The 12,357-nt window shown below is 38.3% G+C and overlaps 1 protein-coding gene across 4 annotated transcripts in view; it reads left to right on the plus strand.

Moving 5' to 3' along the window:
* LOC122989911 (ecto-NOX disulfide-thiol exchanger 2-like) overlaps positions 1-12,357 on the plus strand; it is a 196,242-nt gene that overhangs the window by 102,177 nt on the left and 81,708 nt on the right. The gene's annotated exons all lie outside the window — the stretch shown is intronic.

Consider the following 12,357-nt stretch of genomic DNA (forward strand, 5'->3'; position numbering starts at 1 on the left):
CCCTGACAATAACCTCTGATTTAAAAAAAAAAAAAGGGTTGTTTACAGCCACAAAAATGTACGCCTCAGGAAGTTTCCAACTATACACTCCAAAAAAGAGTGCTTTCTCCTCATATGCCTGCCTTTTATTAACTCACATTTAGAAAGAGACATTCATTGTAATGAAATGCATCACGGACCAGTGGTGGCATTATGTATTATTTATTTTTTCATCTGAAAAATATGGCAGATTGTTTTAGAATATACTACTGCTGTTATTTGCTGTAATATGCAAAGCTATCCAACCCTCCCTTTATCCGAATAAAGTACAGTATGAGCATTGTAGTAGATTTACAATACACATGTGCAAGTAACCAGTTTATTAGGTATACCTCTCAAAGTCTATTACAGTCCAGTACAGCAACAGTGCAGAAACTTCTGTTTACATTAAGCTTGTTTTTAACTTTATCTAGAGAAAGATGTTGATTTTGGAGGTTAGTTTGTGGTCATGTATTACATTGTTTTGTGAGGTGTTTATTAATGCTGAAATTATTAGTTGATAATTTAGTTTAGTTAGGTGATTGATTGCCATCAGCTTTGATAATTAATCATTGAGTTTATTGATCAAGCAAAAATGCCAAATATTCTCTGGCTCCCGCTTCTGAAATGTGATGATATGTTGTTTTCTTTCTTATATCATTTTAAATGGAAATCTTTGGTTTTTGACTATTGGTTGGAAAAAATAAGCAATCTGAAGATGTCACTTTGGGCTCTCAATAGTTGTGACATGCATTTTTGAATATTTTTGAATATTTTATAGACCTAATGTTTAGTAAAATAAAAAAAAGATTGATAAATCCAGTAATAATGAAAGCGAGCGTTAGTTGCAGCACTAATAGTCCAATTGTCAAATCTGTTCAATAATGTAGAAATACCCGTCAGATAAATTAGATTTAGTTGATTACACCTAAAACAGGTAAGTGGTGAAAACTCTGATCTGACTGATTTAGTAGAATATTGCGACTTTCAGATAATAATTCTCAGTTGCAGATATAGGGTGGTGAGCGCAGGACCAGATACCTCACACAGACAGCATTTTGTTTTAGGTTATATTCTTCCTCTCTGTTGACATTTTATATTACAGCTGTTAAACGTATCACGCAACTTTTACTGCATGTGGTGCCACCAGGTAGAATCACTGTTTTGTCTCATGGTTGCAGTGCCACCTGGGCTCCTTACATCACACAGTCGGACTGCTCGATTATGCCCAAAATCTTTATCAAGATTATTTTGGTCAATATTGAGATCACCATTATTTAACACGATTACTTTTTGACTGCCGATTGCCAATGTTGATATATGCACATATTTTTTTCCATCTGGCTGAGGAGACTATTAAACATGCAATCATAGATTGTGCTAATGATCAAGAAAGACAATATATGAGGGAAGAACTTAGGAAGACTGGAGTTCAGGAGCTCAGCATTAAAACTTTAATGAACCTGCTGATTGGGTGCAGCAGTAGTTTTCTTTGAGTTTATTAGACAGACAAGATTAATGTGTAGGATTTAATCTTTTGTTCTGGGGCTCGGTGCTCCGGTTGGATCCAAACAGAGAGCCAGGGTTAGGGCTAGCTGGGAGGCTAGCGGAGCGTTAGCCGCAGCATGACCGGAGGGAAGCACAGCCAGCTAGCCTCTGCTAGCCTCCCAGCTAACGTTAGCCTCAGCTGTCCGTTTGGATCTAGCCGGAGCGCAGAGCCCTGGTTTGTTATTCAGGTTAAAGTGGGAAGAAGCAGCGGGTCTGTCAGGCAGCTGAGTGAAGTGGAGCCTGCGGAGGAAACACCGGCTAGCCTCGGGTTCACTACAGGCAGATTCACTCGCTACAGTGGGCGAGGAAATAAAACCAATAAATAAATAAGTACAAACACTGTTTATTTCTTCCTGTGGAGCCGACATGCAAACTATTTTGGTTCAGTAAATTTCAGCTGTCAGTTTGCCTGGTGAAGACAGGTTAGTCTGTGGACAGAGACGCTCAACGCCTGTCGGAGGCATTTAGAGAGGGGCGAAAGCGCACCGCTGTAAAGGAAAGGGATCTGCTAGATTTGCAACACAAGACAAAATGAGGGCATCATTTAGAAATGACAATAATAAACAATAATCGTTTTATCTCGATTATCTTGTTTTCATAATCGTTGGAAGCCAAAATCGTAATGGAAAATAAAATTCGATTAATCACACAGTCAATCAGACACAGTCACAGTACGACAATTATCTTAAAGTAACAAAAAATCCAGGCATACTTGCAACAAAGTCACTCTAGAGGATGTGGTTCAGTCACACATCTGCATTTACAAGAAGAAAGGAGATGTACAGTAGGCTGTCATATTGAGATGAGAAAGCTTCAGCTTCTTCTGATGCTACTTGTCTTTCTCATTAAGAACTGAGGTCTATAAATAGTAATAAGATAAATTGCAATTTCTTACACAACACAACTCTAATTATTTTACCCCCACTGGTTCTATTGTACTGTAAGTAACAGATCAAAGCAGCAGAGAAGAAAAGATATAAAATATTAACAATGTTGTTGTGCTTGTGTGTGTGCACCAGGGAGGAAGGCTGCATATTTGATTGACAAGGATCTACAGTATTTTGTGTACTGTAAGACTGTAAGAGCAACTTTGTGTGTGTGTGTGTGTGTGTGTGTGTGTGTGTGTGTGTGTGTGTGTGTGTGTGTGTGCGCGCGCGCATTCAAGAATATTTCCTCGGAATAAGTGTTCCTATATGCAACCATTACATTTATTGGACACTACTTTCAGATCTGGTACTATGGTCTCTTTTGATTCATTTTTATAAATACTGAGTCTATTTTAAAGATATCTGTGACATTTTATTCCCCAAAAGTTGTTTAGATTTCTCTAAATCCATCTTTCCTTACAGCCCAGATTCCTCTCTGTCCTCCGGCAGGCTGTTTCAGACGCTATTTACATAAAATCAGCGTTTCTGAGTGGCTGGAGGTGTAGCCCCCACCTTCACCCCCAGCCAATCAGAATACTACCTAATGAATAATGCAAATTCCCTTACACCACATCTTTACCTAGAGTAATGGCTGCAGCTGGAGACATAAGACAGTATATAGCGGTCTATGAACCAGAATCTGATCCTGAAGGGGAAGAACTTGCTGTTGCACAGTTGAGATTTCAAAAGGATGTTTCAGAACTGTAAGTAAAAGTCATTTTTTCAAATGTCGCCATAGTTTGCTAGCTTAGCTTTAGCACAGATATTTTATATCCCTTGAGTTGAGTAACAGAAAGAAACAATATTTCTTCTAACTTCATCCAAAGATTGAAGATGAAAAAGTTTAAAATCCTGTAAAATGTGTGAAACACACACACGCACAGCCACTTATGGACGATAACGGAGGGAAGATTGTCTCCAAAAATTAATTTTAGCCATTCCTGACCTAAATTTCCATCCCCTGGAAGGCTATGTAAAGTTTTTAGCTGCTGAACAACCAGTAACAGCACACTTCCAGTGTCCTGCTTTGCTCGTCAAGCAAATGTGAGAGTGCATGTAAACTCTGACTACAGAAGTCGCAGCAGGGATGGGCTCAACACTGGTAGTTCTTGAGCTGCGAATCTCAAAATTTCAACTTTAAAAGACAGAGGAGATAGAATTAGGCAATTTTACAGCACAGGAGGGCCCTCACCATCACCTTAATCAATCCAAAGTTATTTTTTTTGTTTTCTACAATACTAGCCTTTTAATCTGAATTAATTTGGGGTTTAAATATGATACCAAAGTCTACTAAAATAAAATATATGACTAAAAAAAAAAAGAAAATTCCCAGAAGCCATTGATAGCACGGGAGTAGTGTGTAGTTTTCGGATTTGCCTAAAACTAGGACTGAAAGGGAGAAGATTCGCCACTGTGGAAGAAATACAGGAAGAATCGCAGGAGGCTCTGGACACAGTGTCAAAAGATTACAACAGGAACTGTTTGAGAAGTGCTGGGACAAGTGTATCGCGTCTGGAGGAGAGTACTTTGAAGGAGATTAGAAAGGTACTACTAAAAGATTTATAATGACAATTTTTTTTAAACAATTCCAGGAATTTTTGTGTCCCCCCCTCATAATGTTGGGCAACTAAGACCATATGGTTATAAGTAGGGAAAAAAGTTGACAATTGACAACATTTCACTGACTACCATTATGGTACACGATCCAAACTTACTCCACTTTTTTTATCGTTACATAATGCCTTTCAGCCTGTATTATATTTGCCCAAACTATAACTGTTAATGCAAAACAGTCACTTGAGACTGGACTGGTATGAGGGCAGGTGTCCCCATCTTCATTAAAGTTGTCCTCACATACTGTAGACAAACTCTCCACTTACATTTATGATAGATTGCTCTCGGTTGAGATGGTCCCAGTTTTGCCACATTGTGCTGATGTAGTTTCACTTGCCTCATTTTGCTGATGTAGTCTGTAGTTGAGGAAAGGGGGATGAATGCACAAATGCACACAAACTCAGTAAGGTCAAAAAGCCATCCACTACTAGAAGGCAGTTTTGCAATCTGTGCATTTTATTGTATCTGCTGTGTGTTTTCATGATTAAGGACGCACTTGTAAGAAAATCCTGTGAAATTTTTCTTACCATGTAAATGATTGGATTTCATCATATATATATATATCATATATGTAACTGAACTAATACTGCATGAAGTGATACTCACCACCACCACTTAATTTAAGCATGCAAATACATTCTCATGTGCACATTCTTTTCTTTTCTTTTAATATAATGAGCTTATACATAATCTAATGCGGTTGTTCTTCTCATATTCATGCCAGACAGCCAATATATTATTTAATGTAAATTCAAAGAGCTTTTCTCACTTCTGTCATCACCTTCCTGCTTTCTTTCTCTCTCCCTATCTCACTCCAACTTCTCCCTCTCTGTTTCTTTCTTCAGGAAAGGCTTGCTATTGAAAGCTTGCTCATTGTGAACGAAATGGTCCATGGCTTCTCTCTCGACCGGGAGGTTTACAGCCAATAGGCCTTAAAATGGCTTCATTTCCCATCAGCCCCACCCCCCTGAGGGAGCGTTTAGCAGAGCTAAAGGCCAATCAGTAGAATCCAGGAGATCAGTAAAGCCGTGGTCTGAAATCAATCCTCAGAGTTCACGAGCTCATGACTGTGGGGCACAGGGGGAATCAACTTCCCATCGACAAATTCATTTTGACCAGACAGAGTCCCTCTAGAAACACCAAAAGTCTGTCAATATCAATTTAAAAAATCTATGCATGACATAATAACATGCATGTAAAAAATTCTGGGGACAGAATTTATGTTAAAAGGTGTAATCTTGCATTAATTTGCCTCACTAAATCTGCAAAAATCACAAGAGAAGGATGTTAAGAGAAGCAGACAGATAAAATTTCTACATTTAGCTGTGAGCTCACAAAGCCAAAAATGTGACCAAAAAAAGAGAGAAAGGTTAGACTTGTGCTTTGCTTTGTGATCAATAAGTCATGACCAAAAAATACCAAGGCGCACTGCTTTGCAAATATTAAAAAGCCTTTAATGAATGGGCTTAGCGCCTACGCCGTCTTCTTTAGCTCATAGGTGCCAAGTTCATTTATTAAAGGCTTTTTAATATTTGCAAAGCAGTGTGCCTTGGTATTTTTTGGTCATGACTTATTGATCACAAAGCAAAGTACAAGTCTAACCTTTTGCTCTTTTTTTTGATCTCATGATATGTCCTTGGATCTAAAGAGCTCCTGTTTTTTGATACCTGCATACGGGAAGTAGCACTCCTCAGCCAATATACTGGCATTTGCTCACTCTAAAGTCAAAAATGTATTCGAGGTAAAAAAAAAAAAAAAAAAATGTACATGAAGGCTCCCACCTGTTGCTTTAACGGTATGTTCAATAATTAATTCACCCTTCACTGACTGCTGGCTTCCATGGTGCAAAGAGGGTGTCAGTGGATTCAAAGCATTTGGCTGTAGGGTTCAGACCAAATTGACAGGAAGTACTGTATAGTGGAGGCACTCTGGCTCTAAAATGGAAATGAAATTTCATGATCAGAGGCAGAGAAATCAAATATAATATACTGCAGGAAATTCCTCTACCACCTCAGGCAAACTACAAATTGACTTACTAGACCTCAAAAAAGTGCAAAGAAAGTCTGTATTTCTCATTCATTAGAAAAACAATGTTTACTGTATAAAGTTGATAGTAGGCTGAAATACAAATGAATTTGCTCCCACGATCAGTGATTACAAGCAATTAGACTCAGATCATGAGTTGACACTACAATTTCTGACACAGCAGGAAATGTAAGTCATAAAAAGGCACAAAGAAAATGACAAGCACTTGAGAATTTGTCTTTGCCTAATTAAATTTGCAATGTAATCTGGCACTACAGGCACAGGGATAGCACTGCATTCATCATTAGATGTGTTGGCTGGCAATTACAAAAAGAAAAAAAAAAAAACAAAACCCAAAACTGTATGCTCTGAACTGCTTTGCACTGTATGTCTATCCATGTTCAGTTTTTGAGAGGAACTATTGAGTATCAGGTTCTCAAAGTTTGTTTTTAAGTCATTTTAGCTTTTTTTAAAGACTTTTAAGACTTTCATGACTGACTCATTTACAAATACTAATCATTCAAAAAATATTCCCCAAGATCATTTTTTAGGGAATGTCAGGTAAATAAGGTTTTTACTCAATGACAGTTTGACCCTGGGGGTCTGGGATTCTTATTTCATGTCTACCCAAACCCAATATCCAACCCTGACAACAGTCTTTTCTCCCATTTTAACATAGATGTTTTATTTACCACTATAACTACAAATTCCTTAATCATGTTTCAGTTGCAACAAGCAGATATTGTCAGGAAAACAAATGAAAAAGGTTGACAGCTTATTAGGGATGTGAATCTGTTCCTCCTATACATATCTAAATACACAGAACGCAATACAAAAACATGATACATATATTTGTAATTATATGATACACTACAATTCAAAGCTGAGTCAATCTGATTCATTCATTCATTTGAATGTTTTTTTAATTATAAAAGTGTCACTAAAATAAATAAGTAAATTCCCAATTTCAATTAAAAATACTTACTCAGAAGTGCTCATTAATGTTATGGTTTCTGCCACACAAACTAGTACACATGGGCAGTAATACACTCTAATATCCTGGACCTAAGGAGGATGAATTTTTCACTAAAACGTGCTGACTGGGCGTTGTTTGCCTCAGCTCCTGGATCACCATCATCTGTCTGAATTTGTTTTTTTTTTCTAAAGTGTTGTATGGACACATGTGCCTTTCAAATAGGGCATGTCGACTTGCTGCCACATGGTCTGCATTCATTGAAAGTGTTATCTCTATAACTCCTGCAGAGTTTAGTTGACATGACATAATTTCAGCTCTCTTAATGACTTGCTCGGTTTCTGAGTCACAACCCAATACAGAATCAATCATTCATGAGTCAGAAATAATTGTCTGGAACAGCGTGGTGCCACATGTTGAGTTGGCCTTTGGACAAACCAAACTCAACTCAGTGGCAACCAGCTGAGACTAATCAAATGAGAATTGTCTCTCACTGATGCATTTTGACTCATTATCAGCAGCTATCAGACTTTGCTTTAACCTTGACCCTGTGATTACAATGCCCCCCTGAATTGCTAGCTGAAAAGTAAGGTGACTCTGTTAATTAGCCACACATCTTCAGTCAGTGTAGGTGGCTCTTAGAGTGAATTGGTTTTACACATTAGTGATACTGTCTATTGTTTCTGAAAGATGATGTGAGCAGGATATGAGCATGATGAAATGAAAAGCAAATATCTGACAGATCAAATAACATCAAATAGATTCAGATAAATCCTTTTATGACTCTGCTGGTGTAATATTAAAACTGTTTGGAGGATTGTAATGTTTAGATGCCTTGTTTGTTGTCCATATTTTCCTCTGTTTTATTGAACTGCACATGTGTTTGATGCAATGTGTGCAATTTTGACCTGCTTTGTTGTTTCTGTTTATACAAAACCATGCAGGGTTTTTTCCCAACTTCCGTTGCTGTTCTTCATCAATAGTTGAGCAATCAGCAAATACGAGAGAAAAAAAACAAAAAACACATGGCAGTAGTTATGACTTTGTATGAAAAACAAACCCAAACACCAAGCAGCTGGATATATGGATCCAGTTAGTTTGGGTATGAGAAAAATGTTAAATTTTTTATGGGAAAGTCAGTGTGCATCAGCAACATCAAAATCATTGCGTTTGGGAGTATGAAATGCTTGGCCAGAGAAAATGCTGCAATGTAGGGCAAAAGGAATGATCCATGAGGTGAATCAGAATGTGATAAAATGAGGAGAACATTATATTGTCTGCCAGCATGTGAGGAAAGTTTACACACAGATACAAAGATGAGTATATTCTGTCAATCTTTGATAACAACTGCACATTTAATTGAAGAGGTACAGCATCTGATATATGTTCTGTGGCCACAACTACAACATTAATTGGCTTGTGTTGAATATTGGCATGGATGGCATCCACAGAGAGTATTAAATCACATTGAAGTAAACTCCAATTTCACTAACAAGTAAGTGTAACTTTTCAGTGTAACTGTTGTAAGCACTGATGTAGATTAACTAAAAAGTTACAATTTACAAGTCAGAGTAGCCTATATGTGTATTTCTGACATTAGAGCCTCAAGAGCAGAGAGGACTCAGCAGGATTTGTGCCTGATAATCCTTCACCTGCTCCTGGAGGCCGGCCCTGAGGTAGAGGGTCAGCCAAAGGATGGGGTCTTGGCAGAGGATTGGGAAGGAGTCGAGGTCAGAGCCAGGGAGCAGACCTTCTTAGCCAGGATGTTCAGCAGCTGCAAGCCCAGTGCATTCAAGATGAACAGGTATCTACCATGTCCTTCTCAAATGCCCCTCTACCTGGCCCTCCTAGCCAGACCTCAAACCAGCTTTGATGGTGCCATTACATGCTGACTGACATAGAAAGAAAGTGTTGCAGTCAGAAACCTGAATACTGCCTTTCTTTGTTGCCACATCTGGAGCTTTACGTCCTCCAGGAGGGGGTTCTTTGGCTAGCAAGGAGGATCTGGGATGGATGTCCGGGCTGTGGAGGACCCTCCCAATCCAGGAAAGGACAACAGGCAGTTCCAGTATGCTGCTTACCAACAATTTTGTTGTCTTGCAGTGTGGAGCACTGGGGCAAGGACACAGAGTTGTGATCCCCAGCTGCTGTGTATGAGAAATTCAGACCCGGTACCCCGACTCACACAACCAATAAGTTGGTTTTGTACCAAGTAGAGTGTAACTTTTGATCTCTGTTGCTCTGCCAGTGGCTCTTGATATGTTACCATGTGTTTATACTGTTACTAATAACGTTTATTGTTACTTATTTGTTGCTATTGTCTCTACAAAATAAATCTTTTGAATCATACACCTTTTGTTACATATCTATCAATCATTTATCACATATCACACATATTATCATAGTTGACTGTGCACAAAAATGACATATTTGAATTGTTTTTTAGAACTTTATTACTTTCCAAAATAATGAACTATATTTTTGAAATCACTATGGGGTTTACATATCATAAAAGTGCATGTCATTTAGAGCTGAAACAATTAACTGATTAGTCAATTGACAGGAAAATTAATTGATTAAGAAGAAGATAATTAATTATAATTTTGATATTTGATTAATCACATTAGTCATTTATCAAGCAAAAATGCCAAATATTTGCTGGTTATAGCTTCACAAATGTTAAGAATTACCTGTTTTTCTCAGTTCCATATTATTACAAAATGTTAACAACTTCTAAAATGCCTAATTTTTGTAACTGTATTATTACAAAGTTTATTTGATTATTTGTTGCCTGTTGGTCAGACTAAGAAAGCAATCTGACTCAATCTCACTTTGGGCGTGATACAGCAGTTTTAACATTTTATAGATAAAATGATTAAAGTCCCCCTCCAGTGACTTGATGAGTTGAGTCATTCTCAAAACTCTTCATGAAACAGTTCAGTGATGAGGTCACTGGAGGAGGACTTTAATTGAAAATTGAAATAATTGACAGATTAATCAACAATGAAAATATTCATTAGTTGCAGTCCTAATGTCATAATAAATAAAATGAACAATTTCAGCTGCTGATAGCACAGTTGTTTCCTCCATCTGCTCATCTCTATTAGCAACAGCTTAGTGTAGTAGTCCTTGATCTTATGAAGGAAAATGATAATTTAGTTATTTGACAACTGATTTGTCAATTAATATGCTGATTGTTCTGTCAAACATTTGGGTCAGGGGACTGTTGTTGCCATGGTTACATGGTTGACTGTCAATAGAAAACGGGAAACAAACAGCAGTCTCCTATGTTTAAATCTGACATTTTCTTGATCTTGTCCACACCAACCTAATACCCCTGCAGACTTTGCCACTCTACAATTAGTCATAATTACTACACTCACTAGAGGGCGTAGTTTCTTCATCATAGACGTGTTGTTTATGGACGTATTTCTTTTTCTTTGGAGGACGGTCTTGTGTGTCTTGTGCAGGGGTGTGTATCAGGGAGATGGGAGAGGTGTTTGAAAGCTCCACAAAAAAAACTAGTAGGGCTGCTCTTCTTCTTCTTCCTCTTCACACATTTGTTTTAGGACATTTTACAAAGATGTCAAAAATATGGCATGGTATGCAATTTATATGAAGCCTTTGGAGGCAAAAACTGCAGTCAAGCACTTTCTGTAACTCTGAGAAAGGTTTCTACACTTCTCCACTGGTAGTTTGGCCCACTCTTCTTGAGCAAACTGCTCCAGTTCTCTCAGGTTTAATGGGTCTCCCAACTGCAAGTTTCAGCTCTTTCCACAGATCTTCAATGGGATTCAGATCAGGACTCATAGCCGGCCACTTCAGAGCGGTCCACCGTTTTCTTCTCATCCACTCTTGGCTGCTTTTTGATGTCTGTTTGGGGTCATTATCCTGCTGGAAGACCCATGACCTGCTACTAAGACACAGCTTTCTGACACTGGGCTGTATGTTTTGCTCCAAAATGCCTTTTCTCACAGTCTTTTGATTTCATTGTGCCCTGCACAGATTCAAGGCACCCAGTGCCTGAGGCAGCAAAGCAACCCCAAAACATCACTGAGTCTCCTCCATGTTTCATGGTGTTCTTTTTCTTCTTTCGCAGGGTTGGTGTGATTTACCAAAAAGCTCCAATTTTTGGTAAATCACACCACACACCAAGATAATATTGGCAACAGTGGTCACAGGAACATCAAGCTATTTGGAGATGGTCTTGTAACCTTTACACTGACCATGCTTGGCTGTTGGCTATTTTAAAATGTCTTTGTAGAATAAGCATGAATTCAGTTATTTTCACAACTTTTTTCCTTGTTCCACTGCAAACCAAACATAGACATGCATTGATAATAAAATATCTTTTAATTTTAACACTGTTCAGGGCAAATGGTGCATTATTTTAATAAAATGCAAGGGTACTAATAATTTTGGCCACGTCTGTATGTGTCAACTGTTGATGCCTTTTAAAACTCTGCCAGCTCTGAGCAACTCATTGCTGACAAATAGTATAAACCTTGTGAAGACTGATTCATCATTTTCACCTAATGGGTAACTGATGCTTTTCTTTGCTTTGTAATTCAAAGTAGTAGCCCCCACAAATGCACCACACTACACTATGACTAACTCTGAGCTGGCATCTAATCTGATTTGTTAAAAAGATGTAAGAAAGTGGCGAGTGGGCTGTTTGCAGAACAAAGATAACAGCATCAGCGGGTGACAAATAGTAGTCAGGAAACTATTTCTGGGCACTGGCCCAATTGGGCCAGTTTCTGACTGCTTTACCAGTCCAGATCAGTAGCTTACTGCCAGCAACAAGACAGTACAGTAGATAGTATATTGTTAAATCCTGCAATAGTTTTTTATACAGAATGTGAACACCACTCCTTGTGTTGCTGCTGTGTAAACCTGCTTTAAAATGATCATGCCTGTGTTTTAAACCTTTATGTTTCACCACTCCTCTCCTCCCACTGTATTATCTCTCCCCTGAGTGTACTGCCACCCAGTCATGCAGGACAGCCAGTGGGATTGTAAGTGGTTAACAGGCCTGTGAAGCTGTTGTCAGGAACATTAACATAGCAGCACCACAACAATGAATGTATTATCAGGCTTTGCCATGGCAACACACAGACAACTTTTAATGAGTGGGTCTGCTGTTGTTGTGTTAGTGGAATTTTTAGAAGAATATTAATTAGCTGAATGAAAGGCATTGCAAAACAGACCCGTTGCTATATGACAAACACGTCAGGAGCACGGTTTCCCTTT

The sequence above is a fragment of the Thunnus albacares genome, chromosome 10, assembly GCF_914725855.1.
Source record: "Thunnus albacares chromosome 10, fThuAlb1.1, whole genome shotgun sequence".
NCBI lineage: Eukaryota > Metazoa > Chordata > Actinopteri > Scombriformes > Scombridae > Thunnus > Thunnus albacares.